At 44.5% G+C, this 13,973-nt stretch overlaps 1 long non-coding RNA gene across 1 annotated transcript; it reads left to right on the top strand.

The window, feature by feature from the left end:
* The first annotated feature begins 9,236 nt into the window (after positions 1–9,236).
* On the top strand, positions 9,237–13,358 carry LOC123061653 (uncharacterized). Its single transcript, XR_006429197.1, has 2 exons — positions 9,237–9,522; positions 9,593–13,358. It is a non-coding gene; the product is annotated as an uncharacterized lncRNA (long non-coding RNA).
* The last annotated feature ends 615 nt before the right edge of the window (positions 13,359–13,973 follow it).

The raw sequence follows: 13,973 nt of genomic DNA, 5'->3' as shown, positions 1-13,973 counted from the left end.
ATGGTGTGTCTGCCATCCATCATTTCTGACCATTAGATCTACATCTAACGACTGTGAGGTAAGTTGTTGCCTTTTCTCACCAACATCCCACTTCTCTACCAATTTGCAGAAAAAAAATCCATAATTAGTATCCTAAAACAACCCACATCCCTCCCTCACCTCACCAAAACAGCCCAAGGAATATATAATGATTGAAACATAATATATCTCTAGTGATATATGTATATCAAAATTAGAGTGTTTTCTATCAAGTTTGTGAATAAGTACTATTCTAATTATGATCCGTTGCAACGCACGTGAACATTGCTAGTATTCCCAACCATGCAAAAAATGCTAGTATTTCCATAGTTTCGAGTTTTCCATCAAGATATTAGTCACTCATGGTTGATATGTAGTTTCAATTACGTACACATAGGCACTATGTAACTAGTCATGCTTATTGGCTTCCAAAGCTTAAATTCCACTCCTACTTATAGTATGTGGAGTATTTAACAAAAAACTACCACTTTCAACCAGCCCTAGGAAGAAACTATTGTACAAAAAATAGCAAAAACATATCCAAAATTTCTTAATCCGTGCCAAAAAACTACTACCTAGTGCCGATTTGGCTCGTTTAAACCCGTTTATGACAGGGTTGGCCCACACGTCCATGCTGACGAGGTAGCTTAAACCAACACATTTTGTTTGATCATTGACACGAGGGACCCACATCTGACCTTTTATCCTGTTCTTCCTCCTCAAATCATTATTTTTTGTGAACATTACTTCAAACAGTAAGATGTGTGTTCATCGGTGGCGTCAGCGATGAGCGAGTTGGTCGCCGCTCCGCCGGACGGGACGGGCACCGCGCAGGCCTCCACACGGGTTGGCTGGCTGGCCCGAGCGTGACTCACGCGCGAGCAAGCCACCGTGTTGGCCTTCGCTCGAGCCAGATGACTGGCCTTAGCGCGGCGCGTGCGAGCAAGTCGACGTGCCAACCTAGCTAGCAAACCTTGCAGACAAGTAGCTGGATGCATCCAGTAGGGTGTGTGCTATCTTGGCTAGCTAGCGGCCGCGAGCACCGGACGGAGCTGGCATCTGGGCTGCCGCAAGATGGGCTCCGCATCGCCGATGGTTTTGACCTCCCCTTCTGCCGGCAGCGGTAGCTGCGTCCCATGGCCGAGGATGACTAGGTGGACGGGCCGGAGGTAGGAGGTCACTCGGGGATTTTTTTAGACTGACATGTAGGTCCCACAAGTCATAACGCCTAACTTGTCGGTCGAATAGAAGACGTTGACTTAAGGGGTGGCATGGGTTGAAGCGTGCCTATAACGACACTTTGTAGAATAGTCGTTTCTTGGTAGGGCTGGTTGGTAAGGGCATGTACAATGGTTGATAAGGTAGTCTTAAGTCTGCCACGTATGCAAGTGGTAGTAGTTTCTTGGCATTATTAGTGGTTTCTTCTAAGGTACAATGTACTAGCGACAAAAGGCGATTCTAGGTTGCGGTGTACTCCAACGAGTACTAATAGTGGTTGCGGGAGTGTATAGCTCGTTTTGTGGGCTCGATCCCAGTAGAATGCATGGCGGCCTTTTTTTTAAATAGTAACTTCGCTGCGAGACAATATTGTACACTGGTAGTTTGACTTTTGAAGTCAAACGGGCGTGTCGCACCACAATCTGGGTGCACTGGATAGCCCAGCCACGTGAACGGGTTTTCCCTCCCATCATCTCGTGGCTCGCATACTAGAGTAGTACTCCTATATATCAATTCACACCATGCAAAGTTTCTCGCCTGCGTGCTCGCCCTAGCCGCACCTCGCTTGCAGCTTCCTCATCAGCTAGCATATTTAAACTAGTGCCACCCAATTAAGCCCCGATGAGCCGGAAAAGCCTAGTCTCGTTGTGTCAAATAACTCAAATGTTCTGCCCCCGCAATAATCGTCGCTGATAAATAGGCTGCTAGTGTGTGTGTGAGAGGAGCGGCTGAGTAGGCCATCTACATGCTTGAATAGAGCACAGAGAGTACCACTAAGCAGGTGTACTTTCCCTGCATTGATAGTACAGTGATGGTTCTAGAGAACAGTAGTACCCTCCACTTCCTACTGTAGCTCCTAGGCCCTAATATTCAAGAGTTCAAAACTGGTGCACTATAGAAGTACAGTACATCGCACTATTAGTTGAGAAAGTAGTACTAGTACTGCTACAGTACGAGTACGTAGTAAATAATAGCCTCACCATTGCAGGGCACGAGGCACTACCACTATGCGTGCCCGCATAATTTCCTTAGCGAAGGGACGAGGCCCTGCAGTTACTACACTATTATCTCCTCCTCGCCAGTTCCCCCCCCCCCCCCCCCCCCGTCGCTGCTCCCATGGATTCTCCAGGCAGTTCTCCTCCTCGTCGGGGCTGGAAGACCTTGGAGGACGATCCTCTAGGAGAAATTGCGCGTTGCTTCGACGTCCTCACCGCCACAAGACTCGGTGCTTCCTGCACCAACTTTTTAAAGACGGTGCTTAAACAGGCTTCGAAAAAGGCCATGCTTGTTGGTCTTCCATGCATCCTCAAGGAGAAGGTTCTTCTATGGGACAATCCTTTGAACAGTCCACCGCTCCCTGGCCATGGTTGCACATTGACTCTGCTAGAGTTGTCGACATTGAGAGGTAGTTGGATTTTGTCCGATGAGCAGGCCAGTCATGGAGTTTGATCATGTAGTACTTAGTTATTCCATTTCCATCCCGTAATTTCTCCGATGCCCACTGTCTTATATATAGGTCTGGGTTGGTGCAAACGAAGATTGGCTTGCATACCTCCGGCCGGATACCACCATCATTTTGCACAACATCCACAGCAGTGCGGCCGTTCCCGTAGACCCCTTCTCCACCATTGGGATTGGCCTTCTGGACTGTCTGGGCTTGAATACGTATGATGATGCCTACATGAGATTAAAGAAGATAGAAATTGCGGACCCGCCGACAAAGCGACGCGGCTACGACGATTACTATCTCATCGCGGTGTTCGACATAAGGATTTCCATCAATACAAGAGGCGGTAATGGCAGAGGCTGGCGCATGTTGGCTGTGGCAGATTTGTACCCCTACACGTTCAAAGACGCCGTGCGCCATGTAGGCCGCATCTTTGTGGTGACAAGCCAAGGGACTTGTTTCATCTGGTTGCCATCCTACGGTACGGGAGATTACAAATGGAATGCACAAACCATCATTTGCATCCATAACGGTACTCCATTATTTTGCAGGGACCAATCACCCCCCGATCAAAATAAGATTGTCGATGCTGGATGTGCATTTGCATCCGTGATTCGGTCTAACCTGGAACCTTGTAGCTGACTTTGGCATATTGGGATCAACTATCTTAGCAGTCGTTACCCATGGTACCACTGATGTGCAACATGGTCACACAATCTACCACGATCGGACCGTCACCATCTACCCAGGTATTCCATTTTCTCATTGCTATGTGTTAGAGTAGTAGAGTAGTACTTTTTAGTTATTTTCTTTTCTTGACTGGGACATGTTTACTGTACTAGTAGTACAATTTAGTATTATATTTTTTAACCCTCTCGCCTTCTCTTTCATTGTTGTACTACTTACTAGTACTAGTAGGAGTACTTTTTACCTTGGAGGACGCGTATAGCTAGGCCCTTGAAGACTTGAACCCACTAGCTCCCACCATTTTTGTTTTTCCATGTCTTACTATCTCATCCATGTAGCCAAGAGTGGCTATATATAATAAGCCGGTTATTTTACTTCCTCTATACCAGAGTAGTACTATTTGTTGCACAGTATTACTGACCGCCATATTTGAGCACAACATTATTATGCATAGACCTTGACTATGTACGTCACCATGTGTCCATATCTGAGATGTCGTGTGTACCAGATGAACGGCGTCGAGTTCGACCCCCTGGTGCTACGTGGGTGCTGAGGAACACTCTTGGAGAGTACTCACTTTTAGGCACAGCTACCCCATTGTGAAGTGGATGCCACATTCCATGCACAACACCGAAGGCCTGCCGTTCATGAAGCATGGTTGTGTCTTCAGTGCGCACCGCCGGATGAACGACATGCTGGGACACGCTACCCTAATTTATGCCGCTTCAACTTGGATGAGTCTCCATCGTGTGGAACCAGACTAGAAAGCTGGGACAATGATTCCCGTTGCCCACTGCTATGGATCGTGACATCCATGAAGAACACCTGGGACTGGAACCTGGAGGAGGACATGTAGCCCATCTATAATGTGTAAGTGGAGTATGGTAAATTGTGAACGGTAGCATTGTAAATATATGTAGACTAGTCATGCACAAATTTATCACATGAAGTGGAGATGAACTTGTGTGGCATACTGGCATTTATACTTTAGAATTAATTACTAGTAAAGTGTTATGTGTACATGCAACTTGTGTGGTTTTTGCACGGGCTCCAGCATGCTCTTTGAGAAAAAAGGTGGTACAACTTTGAATATAGGTGACGTGGCGGCATCATACAGTAGAATCGTTCACTATAGTTGTAGTACTCCTACTAGGACGACAACTCCTATAAAACCTTGCGCTTGGCTCTTTGCCTCTTCGGGAGGTTCAACAGTTCGTACTCATGTGAACCTTGCACTTGGATCTTCGCCTCTTCGGAAGGTCCAACAATGATGATACTACAGTACAATATGCTTCTAGCAATCTGACACCGATTGAACTGATGCACGTCCACCGTAAGGGCAAGGGAGAGGGTGTTGTAGTCAAAACCATCTCCTCGTCCTGCGAGCCACCGCGCGCGTGGGCAAGGAAGAGGGCATAGTAAGAAAGCTTCTCCTCGTTCGGCGAGTTGACGGAACACATCAAAGTAGTACTAGTACATACTGTGTCATTTCCGGTTAATATGGCTTAATTTGAAACGAGAAAAATACACTGGCGGTCAACATATGTAACAAATACGCTCTTTACGGTCACTACTCCTCCTTCCATTTATATAGGGCCTAATGCATTTTTCAAAACCGCCTTTGACTATTGACAAGATTAATAGTACATGAGATGTATAATATGAAAATTATATCATTGGAAGCTCCTTTCACATACGAATTTGACTATATGCTTTGTGTAAGTTGCATGTTATCTATTATTACTCTAACATTTGGTCAAAGTTAGCCTCGAAAAATGCATTAGGCCTTGTATAGATGGAAGGAGGGAGTATATAGTTTTGCGGTGACTATACGATCACTAGCTCATCATAGAGCACCATATTGCACCCTACTGACCAGCCACATAGTCGATGTGGCACTTTGTTGACTGGTTAAATTGACACCTAGTTTCTGGGTCCCACCTATCAGTTGGCAAAGCAAAGAAATCAGTTAAACAAAACGTCATGCAGGCGCGACAGGAGTCCAACCCTTGCGCGTGAACCACCCTGGTTGTGTATCTGAGTGCATGCACGTGTACTCCCTTGGTCTTCCAACAAAGAGTGTACATCGGCTCAAAAAACAAAGAGTGTACATCTACACTTCCTATGCATTTAGCCTTTAATCTAATCGATATTGATTGACTAATGCACCAACTTGTGCTCTAGCTATAGGCTACATGTCTATCCTTAATTATAGCATGCAACAACCTTCATTTAATCCTCTTCTCTCAATGGTGGCATGCACACATAAGTCTGCTACTTTTGGGCATTAGTTATGCCATGAAGTTCTGGTTCCTCATGGTCAATGTGTAAATCTCTACATGTACAGTCTTTCACAGACGTAGGGAGTAGGTTGAGAACTTGAGCGTGAGCGTGTGTGTTGCGTCGTGTGATGTGTACGTGTGAGTGTTGCATGTTGCATGCATGCATGAGGCTTTTACTCCCTCCCATTGACATGTTCATATTTCAAGCTTCATTAAAACGCTGCATGCAAGAATTAAGAGATAACTCACCAATGCGTGTTAAAGTTCTAGTCATTTGTCCTCACGCATGCATTTCAATTAATACATTCGTAAACACAATTTTCTTGAGGAAAACGAGCCCATTATTGAGTACTTTCTTAGAGTTGATATGAGAACGGTAGTAAGTGCTAGGGTAGAATATGAGTAGGCCCTGTCATAGTTGTTTTCCTCTCATTGTTACATGATGTTTGAACCATGACATATTGCTAGAATATGAAAGCCATTGGCTTATTTTTTTAACTTGGGGTATGATTATGACCACGACATTGCAATTCTCTGTCTATGATATGTGCCACTGTTATAATAATCTTAATTCCACATATACTCTGAACATGATTGTATATTTTTTTGTCCTTTTGGTCTCCAATTTGATTTGTTGTAGCAGACGCAAATGCGCCGGCCTTCATGATTCCAGGACCTGGAATCATACCAGTCAATGGGTGGTGGTTTATCACTCGTTCAACTACCGGCGGTCATTTGATGCTCATTCGCACGTACCAAATTGACCAAACCATTTCATCAAACCACATGCAGTATAATGCATGGGGCATTCATAACTGTGATGGCTATGGCTGCTTCCTGTTTGAGAAAGATCCCGGCTCCGTTGGGCCAGGCGTATTCAACTGGAGGCGGGTTTGGAATCTCGAAAACCACTCCATGTTCCTCGGGCTTAATTATCTGATCATCCAACCAATCATCGATCATATCACCGGCGATGATTACCATGCTATGCAACTTCCATTCGCCAAGGGGAACTGTGTTTACACATCATACCATGGGTTTCATGAATCATCATATCCAGAGATTCGTCGACACAGCTTGTTGCCAGATAATCTTTAGTGTGTGAAAGGCATCAAGCTTCCATGCGATGGATGGCTTTTACAAACCCGGCATGCGGCGATGTGGTTCATGCCAACAGCAAATATGCACAACTTGATTCGTACTGATATCTAGACTGAGCCATGTATCCTGCTGCTGTAGCATGTCCCTCTTTTGTTAGATATGTACTGTTGTTAGTTTGAAGGATATATACCTTTCTGGGATCAAGTGCATCCTAACTCACCTGCGTAGGATGTACTGATAACGATGATGGAGATGTTGTGCAGAAGCCATATATATATATATATATATATATATATATATATATATATATATATATATATATATATATATATATATATATATATATATATATATATATATATATATATATATATATACAGCTGCACGTGCACGTCATTGTTTGAACCAGGTGTGCTGCAGTACTCACACGAGTGAACTTCGTGTCGAAAAAAACTACACGCAGTGTTTTTCTGGTACTGTTTTCGCTCTAATTTTTTAACCGTTTATCGGAACGAGGCGTATAATATACCATTGAAAAGCTATTGACTAGGCGCAACTTTGCTATGTTGAACACTTTTCGAGATTCCTATCAGTTTAAGAGCAGTTCCAAAAATGGTGCGGCGGATGACGAGTGGCAGCGAGCGTATTTTCATGATTTTTTTCTAAACCACTCATCGAAAAAAGGCACATGATACTCCGTTGGAAAGATATCGTCGAGGCGCATCTTTTTATATCTATTATTTTCTGTAATTCATTACGGTTTAAGAGCAGTTTCGAATTTACTAAATCACGGAATTCTGTTTTTTTTGAATTTTTGCCAATTTTCGATACTGTTTTTGCTCTAGTTTTTGAACCGTTTGTCGAAACGAGGCATGTAATACGTCGTTGGAAAGCTATGGACAAGGCGCAACTTTCACATGTAGAAATGGTTTTGAGATTCCTTACAGTTTTAAGTTAATTTTGAAAGTCGTGCGGCGGACGACGAGTGGCAGCGGCAGTTTTTCGTGAAATTTTTACAAACCATATTGACGAGACACAACTCTTTCATGTAGAACACTCTCTCTAATTCCTTACGGTTTAAGAGTAATTTTAAAAATACCGAAAACACGGACACTCTGTTTTTCACGACACTCAAATCGTCGTGTATATTGCATCAGACAGATGAGTGCACTGCTTCAGACGGAAAACCGCACTGCATCAGACAGAAAGCCGCACTGCAATGTCCGACAGAGTATTGCATGAGTTTTTCTGTTATTGTTTTTGTGAAATGAGGTGAGTGCAGTGCACATCGAAGAAAAGTGAACCTCAACATAAGTTTAAGTGAACCGCATTTATTTTTTTCATTTATTTTTAATTTTTTTTGCACGTCACATTGAATGAAAGTGAACAACAACAATATCAAAAGTGAACCACACTACTGTTTGTGCTTCCGTAACATTTTTGCACTTCACATAGAGCACAAGCGAACCTCAACACTCTCCAAAGTGAACCGCATTACATTTTTACACCGCTTAACGAACTAAAAAAATTCCACTATTTTTCTGTGTGTATTTGATCTGAGCTGCACAGGACGATAGTAGTGTACTGCTTGTGTCTAAAATTTCTATTATATATCGAGCAAACCACAATCGTCATTACAAATAAGCTGTACTTTTCACATAGGGTGGGAAGCACAAACAATTGGACCGCTAGTGTTCATCGAGTGCACTTCCTTTTCTACTAACAACCACAATATCTTCCTCCAATAGGATAATTGCGGCCTGCAAAGAACAAAAAGTTTGCCGTGGGAGGAGGCCGGCGGACTGCATCACCTATCTTTTCTTCAAAAAAAGGGAAAATGAACCTCAAAAGCAAACAAACAGTGGACTACATTTGCACTTTTATTTCTCTTCGGAAGAACACAAAAAGTGCAAATCTTGTCGTTGTTGGGGGAGGACGGCGTGAAGTCGGAGGCCGTTTGGGAACGAGGGTGGAGAGGCATGGTGTGGTGCTGGCCACCAACCACCTGCTGGATCTGTAGTAGGGAGGAGTTCGTCGTGGCGCTCGACGGGGTCGGTCTGAAATCCTATCCGCCGGAGAGGGGTGGAAGGCCGCGGGATGAGGGGCAACCGCATGGCAAAACGTGAACCCCATAGCTCGTGTCAGCACACTGCAAGTCCGGGGCGGTTGGACTGCAAGGGGAGGAGGGGAAGCTCGCCGGGGGCCAGAAGATGGAGCTCCTCGAACTGCATCGCACTTCTTGGCGCACTGCAGTCCACTCGTCATGAGCTCGTCATCGCGCTTCTTGGCTCCTTGGCGCACTATAAAAGAACGAGAGGGCGGAGAATCAATTAATTCTATCCATCAAATCCTGTGATCTAATGGTCTATATCTCTCCATCATACAAAACGTGTTTTATGCTTTAATTACCCACCATGCCACTCCTTTAATTAATTACCCACCCTGTCACTACGTTAACCCTCTCCTCTTTCACGCACGAACAAAACCCAAACCTCCCGAGTCCGGACCACGCCCGACGCCTCGCCTTGAACCACCTCTTCCCCACAACCACGCTCCAGGCGCACATCCGCCTCCACGCACCGCCCGGGCCGCCGCACCCACGTTCCAGGCGGACGGCCGCCTCCACGCGCCGCCCGGACCGCCGACTGCCACGCCCACGTTCCAAGGCGGACGGCCGCCACCACTCGCCGCCCGGACCGCCGACCGCCACGTCCACGCTCCAGCCAAACGGACACGTCCTCCACGCGCCGCTGGAAATCCACCCTGCAGGTGCCTTCCCCTCAGATTCTGGTTGCAATGACAATTTTTTGTTTAATTGTTCGCATGTTGAATACCACAGGGGAAGGGGGAGAGGGCACCATCGGCATCTCTGTCCTCCTGTGCTTGGTGGCCGCCATGTACGCGGAAGACCATGAGGTCGCCGGGTCCGTCGCTGGCTGACCGAAGGGTACCCGGAGGACGGCCGTCTGTCGCGAGCCTCGCCGTCTACCTTCACCAGCCACCCCCGAACGCCATTTGTCGGGCTGGGAGGGGAAGGAGCGTCGATTCGGAGATGTAGCAGAGCGCTTGGCGGCAGCTGTTCTCGGCCGGCGACGGCGTGTGCCGCGTCGAGAGGCTCGCCTTGGCGCCCACATCGTCCTCCTACTACTTCTCGGCGCCGCTGACCCGGCGAGAGTCGAGGGAGGTGACGTACATCCAGAGCGTCTGCGCGCAGATGAACCGGCTCTGGTGCTCCATCCCCGCCAAGGCGCAGCGCAAAATCTGGAAGAGGTTAGGATGCTCTTCTTAACTTGCTCGGTTAGTACGTTTCTGTATGCCGCGTGAGTTGCTGATGAGCGCGAGGCAGAGAGAGATCTACAAGTACCGATGAGTTCTTCGTGCGGGCGGGCGCAGATCACAGCTTTACTCTATGCTATTTTCGTCATTTTGGTTCCTTCGACATTGTTAACAGTTTTCATTAGTTATTTCAACAAAATAGCCAGGGATGCTGTCCAGCTGATGCTTGGTATCGACTCGAAGTTCATCATCCACCGTATTGAGGTTATCTACCTGGACTCTGTAGTCACTTTATATTTTCTATAAAAACATGAATTTCATGCTAGGTTATTCCCAGAAAGGCACTAGAAAGGCACTGAATAACTGTACATTCCGACCCTTTCCTCGCCCGTGTCATATGCTCGCCGTCAGCAAACATCACAAAACAGAACCTGTTTATTTCATCAAAGTCACACAACCCACTAACTACTATCAAACTGAAGACTTCATTTTCCTTTACCTTGTTGTACATTTGCATTCAGGTCAAATTTCCCATTTCTACCTGCGAGTAAACCATTCTTGTATGCAGAAACAATTGAGCACGTTTTGGACATTCCTTGGTAGAAAAGATACATACTGATGATTGCCATCTCAAGTTTAGTGTTGTCAACTTCAAGTCCCTGGTCCCTGTTGCTCTGAACTGAGACATATTTGACCCACAGTTGGCTGCACACTAATTGTTGGACAGAATGTTGACATGTTGTGCTTACTTTATATCACGAGGTATGATTACTTTATAACATGTTATATGTCACTGTAAATGGTCCCAAAATGACAGGATAACTTCAGTTATGTTTCGTGATTGCCAATGTGCCCATAGCACAGCACCACTCCAAGCTCGAGAAGGATTGCATTTTTTATGTTTTGTGCCATCACATATTGCTCCATCGTCACGTATGTATAACAGTATAAGTGAGGAATCACTAGACCTCTCCTAGGCACATGCTGATCCATTTCATATTCTTCTAAATATAAGAGTCGCCATTTAAATTGCCTTGGATTAAAGCTACGTGCACTGATATTTATTAATTGTTGAAGCTCTATTTTTTTGTTCAATTTTGGCTAGGATCTCTCGATGATGATCAGCAGTATTGCAAGTTCGGCAGAAATAAGTGAGTACGTATAATTATATGACGATAATATTGGGGTACAAGATCATTTCCTATTTTTCATGGAGTTAGAGAACAAGATGGTGCGTTGCATGTTGCACATTCAGGATTGCTACATAATTAGCATGTGATCTTTAGACAAGTGAATGTCTAACTGCCATTGTTAAGTGACAGTGACAAGAACAACATTTACAACCTGTTTTAGTATCTTCCAGGTTAGATATACCATCCCGCAAGGTCAAGATTTACTGAAATGGATTATACTTATAGTTGGGACGCGTTACTTTTAACATTTCAAACAGTTCCTAGGTTCGGGCTATGCAGGTGAGACTGCCAGCGAAAGTCGTACTCCGGTTGTGGCCGGAGTCGTCGATGGCGGCGCTTTCAGGCATCGCTCCCTTGTGGGAGGCATCGATGTAGCTGCTCTCACCTTGCCTTTCCCGACGCACTCTGGGGGAAACCCTTGATTTAGTTAGATCGGACGATGGCGGCGCTACTCGGCGTCGTGTTCTCTCTTGGGAGCATCGTCATGGAGGTGGATCTGGTCAGAGGGACTCGTGGCTCGTGAGGATGTGTGTGTTGTTGTTTGCCAAAAGGCGCCGTTGTATGGTTTTCGGGTCCGGTTTCCCTCATAAACTGGACCAACCTCCTTTCTTCTGATCAATGAATTTGGTAGAACTACTACCAACATTCAAAAAAAACATTTCAAACAGTTCCCGTTCTCTAGGTATGGGCGTTTCTCAAGCTGTCGCTCGAGTTTGTCATCATGCTCTGCAATGAGATTTTCTACCTCTTCATGATCATTGTCCTGACAAGCAAAGTCCAAGATGGGTAGATTGTCGTTCATTCACTTGGCTGGTACTTACTTGCTTACTCTTATTACTTGACTGCTGAGCTCACAACCAGAAGTTCAGAACCACTACTTGATGAGAAAATTCTGAGCTAACTAAATATAGTGTGCTTCTCTTTTTATTCTACATTCTTTGGAATACTAATTATAGCATGGGAATGCATGATCTTGATGGCCCTCTATGCTGCTATCAGGTCAGATTAGTTACAACTACACGTATAAACTGTTACTCTTTGCTCTGATTCTCATCTTGCTGAGGATTAAATTCTTGGCGAGTAGTTTCATCAGATAGTTCTTAGTAGTGCATTTTCCCAGTCACAAAATTTTCCTTTATCCCCAAGGATAAGTTAGAGCATAAAAATGAAATCAGAAACTGGGGTGGATATTGTTAGGAAGGGCATATTGTTGTACATCTATGCCAGCCTGCACTATGCACCATTTCATTCACGCGGGAAGGTATTGTAACATCCAGAAATAACAAGCTAGCTGAAAAGACATACATACTATTGACTTAATGGTTGTGACATATTTGGAGTTGCCCCAAAGAGAAATAGAGGGTCAGAGTTATAGTGGAAGCCACCACCCACTGAAACTGGAACGAGTTGACTGGGGGAAACCGCCTTCAATATATAAGAGTTCCTTCTTACACCTACACTATAAAAAAAGGAGTATGCAAAAGTCACCTTGGATCATACTTCAAGGAATGTATTACTCTTTGCTCCATTCTATTTAAATTACATATTGTAACAATTAACATGTTGATGTGTGTCTGGTTATGTCTTGCCTTGCTACTTGGGTGCCACCAATGTCTGTTTATTGTCTTCCATGCAAATAAAAGAATACAAATACATCAGGCCTCTTAATATTTGTATCTACTACTGATATTTGTTTCTTTTTTGGCTGAGGCTCTCAGAGGTGTAGCCTTCAAGCTTTACAATATGGGTTGGGATTTCAGAGATGATTTGTGCATTATAATTGGAATTTGGGTAATTTCATGGTTTGAGGAACATAACTGCATCTGGAGTGGCTGAGCACATGCAACACTGCAAGCATACACCTTGAAACAGACACCTCGATGGCCTGGCAAGTTCTACTCCTGAAATCAACATCTATGCCTTGAGTAAGTGTCAGCGGTATCCCTAGGTCTGACAACAATCATGCGAGAGCAATCTGTGGTGGTAGATTTCTGCATGATGTATCTTCAATAAGGATGTCACTGTTGTATTAATGTATGTATCCTGCTAATTTTGCAAGACAATTTTTGAAATGTAACTTCAGAATTCAAATGACTTCCTTTCATCACTTTCTGAATAAGGAAATTGGTGCATCTCTGATTGATATTTCATCTTGAACATTACTATATTTAATAGAATTCTGAGTGAATTGTATTTTTGAAAGAACTTGCAACCTGAAGTAGAGAAACTTATTGGGTACATTTGGGTAATAAAGAGAAATTGCCTCTAATGACTTGGTTTTCTCTGGACCTCACATCACATAGGGTGATAGGGTCAAGCTTTCCACTTTTCCAGTGTGAGCTAGATGTTTGTTTCGTAGTCCTTTTCTGTAAGTTTTTATATAGGTCGATGAAATTAGGTTAATAAGGTAGGCGAGGAGAGCAGGAAGGAATGATGTCCTTCTCTCTCTCTCTCTCTCACCACACATACACACACAGTCATGAGCAGCGACATCCAACCAACAAACCCACGTGTGCCGACCAAACCAAGGAGACCCCGGCGCCGCTTTCCCAAAGTTAATTTCCCCATCTGATTGTAATATTAGTCAGACGTGCGTTGCACGTACACGCTTACTAGTTAGAATAAGGTCTTAAGTGCGTACTTGTTGGTGAAAGTGTTGTTCAATGGGAATTTGTATTACTCATGAAGCCTACAAAGTTTGTTACATAGCCTTGTAACTTCTTACTCCATTTTTAAATTTGTACTAGTCCT

The sequence above is a fragment of the Triticum aestivum genome, chromosome 3A (genome assembly GCF_018294505.1).
Source record: "Triticum aestivum cultivar Chinese Spring chromosome 3A, IWGSC CS RefSeq v2.1, whole genome shotgun sequence".
In the NCBI taxonomy this organism is placed as follows: Eukaryota; Viridiplantae; Streptophyta; class Magnoliopsida; order Poales; family Poaceae; genus Triticum; species Triticum aestivum.
The sequence above is the reverse complement of the archived record's forward strand: the minus strand, read 5'-3'. Positions and strand labels throughout refer to the sequence as shown.